Genomic DNA, 15,853 nt, shown 5'->3' on the forward strand with positions numbered 1-15,853 from the left:
CGTTTTATGGTGCATCTGCACTAGGCATCATGCGACACAAATTTCTGCACTGCACTGCGTTCCTGTGCTCATTTGGTCTCCTGCACCAGATTTATCATTCAATGTCTGACACAATTGTGTTAAAGGAGCACATAAAAAAGTGGTGCACTCTGTCAGAGCAGTGCAGGGAGCGCCAGATTCACGAAGAACATGCACCAGAAATCCTGAATCTAGTGCCCTCTGCACTCTACGAAGTGACTTGTAGGGGCTATAATATGCGTACAGCCCAGGGCCCATGGCAGTCTTAATCCGACCCTGCAAGGAAGGCAAAAGAAGTGGCTAAGTGGAAGGGATGTAAGGGAACACAGTTCTATATGATAACATAACCATAAATGTTATTTTGCTTTAAGAAGGCATCCACCGTATACTCGAGTATAAGCCGACCCGAGTACAAGCCGAGACCCCTAATTTTACCATCAAAAACTGGGAAAACCTATTGACTTTGAGTATAAGCCGAGGGTGGGAAATGCATTGGTCACAGACCCCCCCAGTATGTAGCCAGCCTGCCCCCAGTAGTATACAGCCAGCCCCCAGTAGTATACAGCAGTGCCCCCAGTAGTATACAGCCAGTCCCCAGTAGTATACAGCACTGCCCCCCGTAGTATACAGCCTGCCCGAGTAGTATACAGCTTGCCCCCAGTAGTATACAGCTTGCCCCCAGTAGTATACAGCCAGTCCCCAGTAGTATACAGCCTGCCCCCAGTAGTATACAGCACTGCCCCCAGTAGTATACAGCACTACCCCCAGTAGTATACAGCACTGCCCCCAGTAGTATACAGCACTGCCCCCAGTAGTATACAGCACTGCCCAGCCTGCCCCCAGTAGTATACAGCACAGCCCAGCCTGCCCCCAGTAGTATACAGCACAGCCCAGCATTAAAAAAAAAAAAACTTATATACTCACCCTCCAGTTTCCCCGACGTGCAGCGCTGCTCCCCCGATGTGTGCGCGGGTACTCTTCTGGCTTCCGCGCCCGTCTTCTTTCTTCTCTAACTTCGTGCCGCCGCCATTGTTCTCCCCCGGACGGCGCTTAGTATGACGCTGCTGACGTCATACTAGGCGCCGCCTGGGAGAAAAAACGGCACGGAAGCCAGAAGAGGACCCGCGTGGACATTGGGGGAACAGCGCTGCACGTTGGAGCCACCAGAGGGTGAGTATATAAGTTTATTATTTTTTAAATATTTTTTATGACTGTATGACTCGTGTATAAGACGAGGGGACGTTTTTCAGCACATTTTTTGTGCTGAAAAACTTGGCTTATACATGAGTATATACGGTAGGTCCTTTTAATCCTTTTAATCCTTTTTTATCCTTTGAGGAAAGGAAATGTTTGTGTGAACATGACTAAAAAGGAACAATGGGGGGGGGATGTATCAATGTGTCCCAGGTTCTGTCAGTTTAGTGGAGGAAAACCCTAGTCATTTTCTGCACAAGATTTATCACTGTTTTAATGAATCTGGTGCAGGATAAGACTGTCGGTTTCCAGTTTAAACCTACTTTAAAGTGGTCCACAATTTTTGGCGCACGAAACATTAAAATAGACCACACCCGTTTTTCAGAAGGCCACCCCCCCCTTCATCGGACAAGTCGGAAAATGTCTAAAAACGGGTTTCAAAAGCGTTGATAACTGTGGTGCAGAACCACCAGAATTGTGGCACAAGTGCGTTAATACATCCCCCCCCCCCCAATATCTTATTCACATAATATTTTTTAAGATCAGAGGTCAAATAAAAAACTAAACGATACTCGCTTGTCTCTGGCCCCCGATTCTCTCTGTTAAGTGGTGTTAAGCAGTGATGTCACCATTTTTGCTCAAGTGACCATTGAAGCCAGTGATTGGCTGCAACAGTAAGGCCCCTTCTCCACTGGCGTTTTTCACGCGCGAGTTCTGCGCGTGCATTTGACGCTCAGAACTCGCATTGCACTCTGTCCCATTGTATTCAATGGGTCTTTCTCCATTAGCGTGGTTTTTAACGCGCGTGCTTGCGTTCGTTTGCACGCGCGTCAAAATCGCAGCATGCTCTATTTTTGCGGGTCACGCGCGTTTTTCACGCCCCATTCAAGTCTATGGAGATGCATCAAGAACGCATTGCACTCGCAATCATTGCAAGTGCAATGCGAGTGCAATGCGTTTTAAACGTAAGGGTTGCTAGGTGACCAGAATAACATTATTTCCCCTGCTCGCGATCGAGCATTTAATTAAAAAAACACAATGAAGAACAGTGAAGAATAGAATAAAATCATTGTACACAGTGAACACAGTGACCACAGGATCATTTAAGATAAAAACACAGTGCAGAACACAGTGCAGAATAGATTACAGATGTTCGGCACATCTGCTTACTTGTCGGGAGATACGCGCGGAACGGTGCGAACAAAATAGCATGTGAAGAACAATATATATGTGTGAAGAACACATTGCAGATGTATTTAAACATCTGCAATGTGTTCTTCACACACATATATATTGTTCTTCACATGCTATTTTGAACAACAATGTGCCCATCCTTGTAGCGGATAACATCGGTTACACCGCGGCTGGCAGCGCCTCCTCTCCCCCGCAGGACATTCCCGCAGGGTGTTATCAGATAACACTCCCGTGTGTACTGTATGCGGCACTGCCTGCCCTCCATGTAACTGAAGCTTTCCCTCAGTCATGTAGCACAGCGTTCATACACGTCAGGGACGTATGACAATAGTAAGCAGCCGCCACCCCCTTAATGTGTGCTGCACAGGTGCCGTGTCACTGCTGGGGCTGTCCCACTGTCGCAGGAGAAGAGGGGACACGAGGGCTCGGAGACTGTGTAGTATGCAGCTGTTCCCTCACTCAAAGTCCTGCAGCGCCGCAAGGAGGACGGCAGCAGGCACCTGCTGTACACGGGAGCACGCAGCCCGACACCTGCGGCTGCTATCCCGTACAGAGAAGGGGAACCTGGCGGTGTGTGAAGGTTTCCTATGTCACTGGCACCGCTCAGCAGACGTTACCCCGCGCCTGTGTGTACAGCTACGAGTAAAGGGAGGGTGGGCGACACCTGGGAAACTTTGTGCGCGCTCACGCCGTGCCCTGTCTACACCGCGGGGAGAAGAACAATATATATGTGTGAAGAACACATTGCAGATGTATTTAAACATCTGCAATGTGTTCTTCACACATATATATTGTTCTTCACATGCTATTTTGTTCGCGCCGTTCCGCGCGTATCTCCCGACAAGTAAGCAGATGTGCCGAACATCTGTAATCTATTCTGCACTGTGTTCTGCACTGTGTTTTTATCTTAAATGATCCTGTGTTCACTGTGTACAATGTTTTTATTCTATTCTTCACTGTTCTTCACATCTGCTAAATTGTCGGGAGATAATATACGCGCGGAACAGTGAAGAATAGATCGCCGATGTTTGCAAATTATCAGAAGACATTATTTTTCAATTAAATAACACATTTTAATCCCAAACCATGGTCCCTTTGAAATATGCTCGAGTCTCCCATTGAATCGCGCGTCAAAAATGCGCCGAAAACGCAAAAAAAAGCAAATTACTCCAAGGAAAAATGGAACAAAAACGCAGCCAAAACGTCAGTTTTTCACGCATTGCACCCTGACGTGAAACGCAACGCTAGTGTGCAAGAGGCCTAAGAGGAGGTATTGGGGAAACATATGAATGTGAGTAACTTTATTTTTTAATGACCTCTGCGCCGGCCTCCAATGGTTTTTTTCGATAACCATAAAAACGTTCTTTACATATTTTATGTAGTAAATATGTTTTTTACCAACTTATAAATCAGTATATTTCATTGCAACCACAGAATAGCTCATTCAGATGCTAGACTTGTGTGACCTGGCTAAGCCTGGATTCATGTCATTCATAGACAACAAATCTTCAGTGTAGTTTGTCCTATAATAATTGACTAGTGCTACATTTTTCTCACACATCTCTTTTGGCTTCCATTCAGACATAGATTTAATGCATCCAATAACCATGTATTCCTCTGAAAGAAGTTACGGTAAATGTATCAGAGCGGGGAAAATAACGTGAGTTATGTCTTTTTCAGTCTATTAGACATACTTTGTGGCTTGTCTACAATTTTAAACCCACATATTCCTGACACAGCCTTCAGTGTTGTTTTAGGATCAGGTAGAGTAACAACAACTGAACACATTTTTCATGGAACGTTAACGAAATTATCTGACCCCAAATCAGTAGCAAGTTGCCAAGTTTGATCTGGATCATTACCCTTTTCTTCCGAGGCTTGAGACGGCAGGAAAACAGTAAATGTGAAAGAAAGCAAAGCTGTAATTCTACATCCAGACAGTTATGTCTATTTCGCACCTATACTAGATGTAGACCTATAACAAGTCAGTCACAGCATAAATAATAAGTCTGTGGGTTTAACCTGTCATCACACATTTTGGATTTGAAAAATGGACTTTTTTACAAGCCACAACTTTTTTATTATAAACTAAATCTATTTGTCACTACACCTCCACTGGACAAAAGTTGTCAACTTGTACTAAACTTAAAGGGATTCTCCAGCCACTCTGTCTAAAAACTATTTTTTTATAGTTCAGGGCAGTATATACCCTGATTTCCACCACACTTTTTGCCATTAAAATTGCCCCTTTAGTTTGTTTTTTTAGGTCTTTCTTACCTTTTATCTTATCCGCTTGATTGAAGATCCGAGATGGCCACATCCTTGGAACTTCAAGTCACATGATACTTTGCAGCATTCCCATGCTACGCAGAGCTCATGGTTTGGAGGGGTGCCACGATTGCTATATCTCTGCTATATACTCCGTGCAAGTGCATTCACATGTAATACATACGTAGTATTGAACGTAGGGTCATGAATACATGAACGTAGGGTCTGCTGGCAAGCAGGAACTATTCGCGCATGTGAGGTTAGCAAACCAGGCAAGTATAAACCAATGTTAGTTATATCTTGTAAATGGCTAAATATAGCAAATTGGTTTAAATTAACAATTTGCTTTATTTAGCCAGCTAGTTTTTTACATAACAAACGGTTGGAGAACCCCCTTAATGTTTAATGGTATTACTGATCCACTGTTACATTGAATTGTTACGATGTAGCATAACCCCTTTTTTTAAATCTATTTGACAGTGCATGATAAAATGCACTATTTTTGCAATTGTATTTTTAGCCTTCTTCCTCTCTACATGTTCCATTTCTAATTTATAGTTCTCCCTGAGTTGGTGGCTAGTGACTAGCTGCTATGACATCTCTATGACATGTTGCACAAGCCCATTCCAGCTACATTGAAAATCTGCCTTTCTGCTTTATTTAAGCATTTGCATTAGAATATAATTGTGTTATAACTTACCTTGCACCCTGACAGAATCCTCTGTGTAGTCCTAGGGATTGGGCTTTGGTTGGATGCATTTAAAAAAACAACATGTGACTTTTTTGCCTCATATTTATGGTATGCTAATCTCCACATGTGTGAGTGGGTGAAATGTCATCTTTAATACATCTGCCACAAATTAGGTGACATAAAAAGTGGAGTAGTTAGACAATAGTGGCAAAACATTTACCCCCACAGGCAATTAAAGGCAGAGGGGTTAATTTATTACACACTGGCACATTGGTAAAGAACCCACTCTGCATCACCACTTCAATCCCCTCTGCACCCACTTCCTATGGAGGGGGAAAGTAAAAATTCCTGGCCTCGGGTTACAACCTGCTGACGTTCTCAAAGAGGCTTTGATATATCCTACCCAGAGTGTTAATGTGGATATTTATCTGTAGCTTGCAATATTAACCAGGGGGAGATTTTAACGCTGAGGCCCTTTTCTATTTTTTACTCCACACCTTCAAAAATCTATAACTTTTTTATTTTTCCATGTAAAGCGCTGTATGAGGGCTTTTTTTTCTGCATATTTAATATTCCATCTCATGTACTGGGAAGGGGAATAAAATTCCAAACATAGTGAAATTGGTGAAAAACACCATTTTCTTGTGGCTTTCACTGTGTGCCCAAAATGTTATATCTCCTTTTTTTTCTTTGCGTACGATCATGGATATACCAAATTTATACATTTATTTATAGGTTTTATAATGTTTTAATGCATTTACAAAAATTCTTCATTTTGCCATCTTCTAGCGCTAACAACTTTTTCACACTTTGGTGTACAGAGCTGTTTCATTTTTGTTTTCATTTTTGATGATGCTCTCAATGCTACCATTTTTAGGACAGTACGGCCTTTTGATCACTTTTTATTGATTTATTTTATGTTTTTCAAAATGGCAAAAAATGGCATTTTTGACTTTGGGCACTATTTTCCGTTACGGGGTTAAACATAGCGAATAACTGTTATTATATTTTGATAGAGCGGACATTTTAAGTAGCTGCAATACCTAACATGTTAATGATTTTACTGTTTATCTATATACTTTTATCACGTCTACGGAAAGGGGGGTGATTAGAATTTTTAAGTCATTTGAATTTCTTTTTTTCTTTTTACTTTTTTAAATTCTTTTTATTTTACCATTTTTTCAGACCCTCTAGGCTACTTTAACCTTAGGTTGTCTGATTGATCCTACCATCTACAGCCATACTACACAATTGCAGTATATGGGGATTTAACACATAATTTATCATAAAGAATGTGTTAAAATGAGAATGCCACTTCCCATTGACGTCACTGGGAGCAAAGATCTAAGCCAATACGTCAGTGATTGGTGGGTTAACTCCCGGTGCTATCATTGATTGCAGGTCTTACCGGTGGGTGTTTTCTGCAATATGCACCAAACACCTCCCTTGTATGGAGTGGCAGCCAATGTGGGACGTACTATTACTTTACACGTCGGTAAGGGGTTTATAAAAAACAGTTCTAGTTTCCCATTTTTAAAACAGCTATGGGAACATGAAAGCTGAGCTCTGATTGTTTGCCATGGGCAACTACAACCGCTCTGCTATTTAGACACTTCTCATAAATCTCCCTCTATGTCTTATATAATGTATACATGGTTTTGTATCTCACAGAGCCACAATACTGTTTAAACTTAAAGGGGTTGGCCACTTTACATCATGTGTCCTCTCCATAGCTGCTAAGTTTTTGCTTCTTATTGCAGCAAACACTTCCAGGTAAAACCGATCGTGGGTGCCAGCCTGAAGCCTGAAGCACCATTCATGGGTGTTAACCTGTCAATTGCTGCCGGTGGAATTAAAGAGTGGTTTGTCGCTCCCCATGACATCATCCGTTCCACCCGAGGCTGTCTCTTTTTCCACTATGTATTACAATGTGTGATTTGCATATATTAATACATGATGTATAAAATCCCCATGTACTGCCATACTGTATTATAGAGGTATATGGTAGGATCATTTAGAATACCTAGGGTTATATGAATATAATAACCAGTAAAAATCATAAACATGTTTATGGTATCGCCACGTCCCAAAATGTCTGATCTATCAAAAAATCCTAAAAAGAAAAATTCAAATCACCCCCCTTTCCCTAGTATAAATAAACAGTAAAACTCATAAACATGTTAGGCATTGCAGCTTCTCAAAATGTTTGATTCATCAAAATATAATAACAGTTATTCCTGGCTTTTAACCCCGTAATGAAAAATGGCCCCCAAAGTTGAAAATGCCACTTTTTTGTCATTTTGAAAAATATAAAAAATTCGATAAAAGTGATTAAAAGGCTGTACAGTCCTAAAAATGGTGGCATGGAAGCATCATTAAAAGTCGCAAAAAATTACACTACAAACAGCTCCATACACAAAAGTATGAAAAAGTTATTAGCGCCAGAATATGGCAAAATGATGAATTATTTTTAAGTTTTAATTTTTCTAAATGTATGAAAACATTGTATAACCTATATAACTTTGGTATTCCTACTGATCCTACTGACCCACAGAAAAGTAGACATCATTTGGGGCGCACAGTAAAAGCCATAAACACCAAACCCACAAGAAAACGGTGCAAAGGCATTTAACTACATTTGGAATTTTTCCAGCTTCCCAGTACACGGCATGGAATATTAAATACAGTCACTATGAAGTGCAATTTGTTACATAGAAAACAAGCCATCATACAGCTGTTTACATGGAAAAACAAAATAGTTATGGACTTTTGAAGGTGGGGAGTAAAAAATGAAAATGCAAAAACAAAAAAGGGCCAGGTCGTTAAAGGGTTAATAGATGTATATTGGTAAATTACCCAATATCCTGCCCCCACTTAAAGTGGTCAACCCCTTTAAGTTTAGCTGTTATTTAGTTTGACGTGGACTCCCCCTCCAGCCTCAAAAAGTTACTCATCACAGGCAAAAAGTGATTCTTCTCAGCTTATTTAGATATGAGCTTGGAGGCAATTTTATTTATAGATTAACAGACCAGATTTAACATAAAATTTGGGTTCCAAAAAATATATTTCATACCTGAGTTTAGTAATATAAAATGTGGTGAGAATGTCCCTTTGAGATATATTGGGGAAAAGATGAAATCATCTATTGGTCTGTAGAGTGCTCCCCAGTTCAGCACTTTAAGTCTTGGACATTTTCTGCTCTATAATTAGGTTTGGGTGGTACAAGTATTACAAGTGCGTGGAAAGCAAAGTGTTCTAAACTTGTTCTATCGTGCAGGATATCCTCACATGTCACACCAACACAAATTACTTTTCTTTCTTTTTTAAGATACTGTATTTCTCTTGTGTAAGGTGGATGTGAGACTCTCACTGAGTTTTTCATAGTCTGTACAATATGTCCTAAGCAACTGATTTTTTTTGTTAATAAGAGGCAAATAATATTCCTAATTCATATAATTTCATCATAAAATAAAGATTGCATTAAAAATGAAACAACTGACCTTTAAACTATATAAGCAATGAAATCTTTACTCGCTTTCACTTAGATGGTCAGTAGCAACCGTTGCATAAATCAATAGTACAAGAAACTTTGTAGTATATAGGGTCGGGAAGTAAGAGTTCTGCCAATTAAGGCCGCCGTGTAGGAGTGTGGAGTCTTATAGTCATGAAGGCTCCACTAGTGGAAAACCATAAGGAAAACCCTGCCTCTTTTAGCTACCTTGTAATGCAGTGAAAGAAACAGCACTCCAGACGTCCAGATAAAGAAAATGCGGTCCTTCTTATTTCATGTGTAGCAGTAGCGACGTTTCGGCTCACATTGAGCCTTTCTCAAGTCAAACAATTGGTGTGCAACATGGGTATATATGCAAAAATACAGTGGTCATGTGATTATACAAGTCCCATCCACCACATTTGTAAGAATTTCATCAGTGTCTTACATATATCAAATCACATAATTACATATATATGTATAAAATTTTACAGTGCAAAGTTTTAGTACATGAGCAAGTGTTAAACATACTTTAATTAAGAATAAAGTGCAACCATACACTGTTACATGCCCTATACCAACTATACATATGATTAAAGTGTAAAGTACTTTTAAAAATCATGATTAACCATGATCAAACTTCTTTAAGCTAAACGCGGTAGGTCGTTGTACCTGTGATTTTGTGTCATGCTTTCTTATGCACTGTGCTATGAAATGTGTTTTTATTGGAACCAAATAAAATGAAAAATTGTGGACAAATATTCTCCTGGAAGTGCTGGAATTTCTTCTGTGGTTGCGGCTGTGCCCGGAGTCTGTGGGGCTTGTTGTCTGAGCACGGGGGTGAACTTGTTTGAAGCTGAGCTGAACATTTTGGATTCTTATGTTCATCATATATTACATAGTGTCACGGGTGCTCCTGCGATCTCTGTCTCCGATCGCCGGCACACCCGTGCCCCTCAGCGTCCCTCCGGAGCTCCGGTCTTCTCACATCCCCTGGCTCCAGCGATGTCCTCTCCTGCTCCCGCGGAGGTACCTTCCAGTTGGTATGCAGATTCCCATAACTACTAGACATGTTAGAGGGTTGAGGATATACTCTGGGAAGCTGGGGGGACTAGACACACCTTGACGGGCATTACGCTCCAACTGCTTCGTCAGAAGGTGCTGAATTGTCCTTTTAATGAATAGTCCCATTATTACTAATAACTTTTGATGTACTGTATTGTGATATTGGACCTGTGTATAGAATAAAATTTGGTTATTGTCTTTTCTAAACCCCTTAATGACCGCCCTATCGGTATTCTATGGCTGTCATTAAGGGTAATTCTTCTAATGCAAAGCCTTTCTATGGCGGCCCGCCAGAAGAAGATTGCGGGACATCGTGTCTCACTGGTGCTGGTGCCCAGCCCTGGCACTAACACCCGGCATTGGAAAAACTCTGATCCCAGGTGTGTAACCCCTTACACGCTGTGGTCAAGCATGCGCGTAAATTTGTCCCCCACGAATCGCACCCCCTTGGTGAGCTTACCGGGGGATCCGACCCCTCCTGCAGCAGCCCTGAGGTCCTGCGTGTGCCCCGAGTTTGCCAGCTCCTACTCTCCGCGCCGGGTTCCGCATGCACAGCATGCTCAGTTACTTACATTGTACACTGCAGTACAAGTGTATTCCAGTGTAAGGGCTTGAACTAGCGATCGGATGAATGCTTGTTCAAGCCCAAGTCTGGAAAATGTAAAAAATGTAAAAAAAAAGTAAAAATCATTTTATAATAATTAAATAAAAGTCCCCTAATCAGCCCAATTATTTAGAAAATTCAAATAAAGTATATAAAACAAAAAACACACAAAAAAGTACATATTTGGTAGCACCCCAACCGTATCAATCTGCACAATACATCTAAAACAATTTTTATGTTATGTATATTGTGACAATACAAATCTGCTCTGAATGGCTCTGCTTCCATTCCATGCCCGGCCATCTGCCCATACAGCAGGCTATCACCACATATGGGGTATCAGTATCATGGCCCAGCATGGTTCAATCCTCCAAAACATCTACTTTGAAGTGAAATGTAAATCAGTGAATTCAATCTTTCCCTGCCTCTGAAGGCCTTCTTCCCTGTGATTGGCGACTTGCACCAGACTTCTGAAGATCAGGTTAGTGATGTCTCCAGGTGTAGGACCCTCAGTTACATTAAAGGGAGAATTCTGAGGCAGGGAGAGCTTCCCACATGATCGCAAAAAAGGGGTTTAGCTGCTTAACAACATCCTGGTAGTGGTTTAGTATGTCAATTTCTTTCTGACAGGTTCCCTTTAAAATCTTTATTTCATTTCCAAAACTATGGTCCTAGCTATGGTCCTAAAGCTCCGCAGAACATTGAAAGGTAACACACACTTACATTAGTTATTTCTATAACCTTGTCAATGCTGCATGGGATTGTTATACTTTCCCTATGAAACAAGACGTGTGTTTCGTTATTTTCTGTTACGTCTTGATGTCATAGTCCAGGTTTTATTTAAGGATGCAGCTGTGTACTGCAGAAGATCATATGCTTGTCACTACAAAACAGGAACATGCTCACTGGGTGGGTATACAGGATGGAAGGAAATGTACTATCAAGTTCTACAATCTTTTCCCATCTTAATAAATATTTTTTGTTGATTCAGCAACCGTGATGCATGGATTCTGTAGCCCTATTTCATCAAGAACTATAAGGAACCAATGACCAAATCTTTATCTCCTGCTGTTCTCGACTCCCCACCCTTATCTTAATACCCCATACCACTGTATTAACAGATTAACATAAACTGACAATAATCTCCTTAATAAAATGTCAAATATTTACCCTCACTTCTCCCAGTGATCATTCAGTGTCAGTCAGAGTAAAATAGCTTTAATACCCTTTTTAATATGAACTCTCAAAAAAATTTTAATTGGAAATATTTTCTATAACATATTATTCAGTTTTTTTGACTGAAGATGAAACTCTTTCCAACCATCTTATGGAAAAAGACAAGTAAATGGGAGGACGGGAACTTGTAAATAAAATTGTCTTTTTGTATAGATGGGAAAAAATGCAATAACTGACATAATTTTGCTTTCCATTAAATAACAAACTACTGCATCTTAAATATGAGTTATACATAGGCTAGAAATATTGATGACCTATCCTAAGCATTTGTCATCAATATCAGATAAGCTGTTCTCAGTAGACAGAGAATAGAAGAGGAAGCAGACTGTTCCATTCTCAATGTAGTGTCTCATGTGCTCAGGGACTTCGATACAGAGGTGTTAAGAGTTTCTTTTTATTAAAGTGAACCTGTCATCAGGGGCTTCATTTTCTGCATTACAATATTATTGTGTGCTTTAACTTACCTGTCTTTCTGACAAAATCCTCTGTTTAGTCCCAGGGGTAAGGTTTGATTTTCATGCATTTCAAAAAACAGCAGGAGCCTTGTTTGTGCTGCTCACTTCACAGAAACAGAGCTCACAGGTAGGGACGGAGCGCTGAGGAGTGGGCAGCACAGACAAGTCATATATTTTTTTTTAAAAATGCGTCCAAACCAAAGCTCAACCCCTGGGAATAAACAGAGGACTCTGTCAGGAAGCCAGGTAAGTTATGACACACAATTATATTGTAATGTAAATTCTTAGAGAAGGGAGAATGGAGGTGTAATGTGTAACGCTTCTGCAACCTGTGCTTTCTTTAGTGAAAAATTAGGTTCCTAGTGACAGGTTCCCTTTAAAATAAAAGTTTAAATTAAATTAACAAAGGAGAAATCCAAATAAAAATATTTGGGGGACTAGGCATCCCCCAGAACTAGGCATCTGCTGCTAAAGCAAAGAAAATTCTGTTTGTATTCTGATGTATCAAGAGATGAATAGATTCTCAAGATAAGGACAAAGTTTTGCCCTTATACAAATCACTGGTCAGACCACACATGGAATATTCTGTACAGTTTTTGGCACCAGTGTATAAAAAGGATGTCGTTGAAGTGGAACAGGTGTAGAGAACAGCAACCAAGATTATAAGGGAAATGGGGGCAAGAGAATACAATGACAGATTACAAAGTTTGTGTTTATTCAGTTTAGACCTAGGCCTGTGACCAGGACAAGGGGACATCCTCTACACCTACAGGAGAGGCGGTTCTACTATCACCATAGACAGGGGGCGTCCTCTACACCTAGAGGAGAGGCGGTTCTACCATCACCATAGACAGGGGGCATCCACTACACCTAGAGGAGAGACGGTTCTACCATCGCTTTAGACAGGGGGCATCCTCTACACCTAGAGGAGAGGCGGTTCTACCATCACCATAGACAGGAGGCATCTTCTACACCTAGAGGAGAGGCGGTTCTACCATCACCATTGACAGGGGGCATCCTCTACACCTAGAGGAGAGGTGGTTCTACCATCACCATAGACAAGGGGCATCCTCTACACCTAGAGGAGAGGCGGTTCTACCATCACCATAGACAGGAGGCATCTTCTACACCTAGAGGAGAGGCAGTTCTACCATCACCATTGACAGGGGGCATCCTCTACACCTAGAGGAGAGGTGGTTCTACCATCACCATAGACAAGGGGCATCCTCTACACCTAGAGGAGAGGCGGTTCTACCATCACCATAGACAGGAGGCATCTTCTACACCTAGAGGAGAGGCGGTTCTACCATCACCATTGACAGGGGGCATCCTCTACACCTAGAGGAGAGGTGGTTCTACCATCACCATAGACAAGGGGCATCCTCTACACCTAGAGGAGAGGCGGTTCTACCATCACCATAGACAATAGGCATCTTCTACACCTAGAGGAGAGGAGGTTCTATCATCACCATAGACAGGGGACATCCTCTACACCTAGAGGAGAGGAGGTTCTACCATCACCATAGACAGGGGGCATCCTCTACACCTAGAGGAGAGGTGCTTCTACCATCACCATAGACATGGGGCATCCTCTACACCTAGAGGAGAGGCGGTACTACAATCGCCATAGACAGGGGGCATCCTCTACACCTAGAAGAGAGGTGGGTCTACCATCACCATAGACAGGGGTATCCTCTACACCTAGGAGAGGGGGTTCTACCATCACCATAGACAGGGAGCATCCCCTACACCTAGAAGAGAGGTGCTTCTACCATCACCATAGACAGGGGGCATCCTCCACACCTAGAGGAGAGGCGATTCTACCATCAGCATAGACAGGGGGCATCCTCCACACCTAGAGGAGAGGCGATTCTACCATCAGCATAGATGGGGATTCTTTACTGTAAGAGCAGTGAGACTATGAAACTTTGCAGCAGGAGGTTGTTATGGCGGACTCTATCTACATGTTGAAGAAAGGCCTGGATGAACAAAAATATCATGGGTTATGGGGATAAAACACTTGTTTAATTCTTAAAGGTTGGACTTGATAGACTTGCGTCTTTTTCCAACCTGATATAGTATGATACATTACAATTAGTGATGAGCGAGTATACTCGTCCGAGCTTGATGCTCGGTCGAGTATTAGCATACTCGGACCGGCTCGTTAACGAGCATTTAATTTAAAAAAAAAAAAGTGAAGAACAGTAAAAAGATACAATTAAAACATTTAATGTAATTGTTTAATTGAAGAAAACAGTGAAAGAACACAGTGCAGAACAGATTGCAGATGTTCGGGAACATCTGCAATCTGTTCCGGAGACACGCGTGCAGAACGGTGTTCTCCGCAATAGTATTTGAAGAACAATATGTGTGAAGAACACATTACAGATGTTTGGCAACATCTGCAAGTTGTTCTCTACACATATTGTTCTTCAAATACTATTGCGGAGAACACCGTTCTGCACGCGTGTCTCCGGAGCAGATCGCAGATGTCCCGGAGACACGCGTGCAGAACGGTGTTCTCCGCAATAGTATTTGAAGAACAATATGTGTGAAGAACAACTTGCAGATGTTTCCAAACATCTGCAAGTTGTTCTTCACACATATTGTTCTTCAAATACTATTGCGGAGAACACCGTTCTGCACGCGTGTCTCCGGAACAGATTGCAGATGTTCCCGAACATCTGCAATCTGTTCTGCACTGTGTATTTTCACTGTGCTCGTTAAGTTTATAATTTTACTGAAAAATGCTCGGGTCTCCCATTGATTTCAATGGGGCTCGTTACTCGAAACGAGCACTCGAACATCTGGAAATGTTCGGCTCGAGTAACGAGCACCCGAGCATTTTAGTGCTCGTTCATCTCTAATTACAATGTACCTGAATTTGTAAATGCTATGTCGGATTTTAACTTATAAAGAAAATTATTTCTTCACCTATATCGTGAGTGCTGGATCCTTTCCATTTGAAGTTGCTATGATACAACTTGGCAACTTTTTCAAAGATTTCAAAAGAACTGTGCAAAGAAAATTGTTCTAAATGTCTTTCTCAACTCCTTCTGTCCATTCAAGTAATCTTCTGCTGAGGCCATATCAACCTTTATTAAATGCCATTGGTTGTATGTATGGGTCAGTTGTCCTGCTGCAGAATATGTTTTTGACACTTTTTATAACTTTTTATACCAGCATAAACTATATCACTTTATCTCACATGAAGAATAACAAAGAAGGCACGCATTTCTCTTCTGCAAATGTAGAACACTGCACATTTAAGAGTCCCATTTTTGGGATTGGTTGAGATTCCAGCTGTTGGAATCTTATTGTTATGCTCTGTTGCCATACATGTCATTGGTGAGAAAAGGCAGTCAGGACACTAAATGTAACATTAACCTCCACTCCCCATCTGGCAATAAGCACAAACAAACATATTTTTCTTTATCTCTCGCCAGAGAAAATACTTAATAAAATGTCTCAAAGCTTGTATGGTCCGAATATACCAGATGATGGTTCACCAGAGCTCATGAGGACTGGTTCAGATCCCAAAAATGTCACTTGAGCTACAGACCACAAGTGCTTTGATGAAGCATTTAGTAAACTGTATATTTTCTCTCCAGCTTTCTAGCATCACTTATCCTACCTTG

This window comes from Engystomops pustulosus, chromosome 3 (genome assembly GCF_040894005.1).
Source record: "Engystomops pustulosus chromosome 3, aEngPut4.maternal, whole genome shotgun sequence".
Taxonomy (NCBI): domain Eukaryota; kingdom Metazoa; phylum Chordata; class Amphibia; order Anura; family Leptodactylidae; genus Engystomops; species Engystomops pustulosus.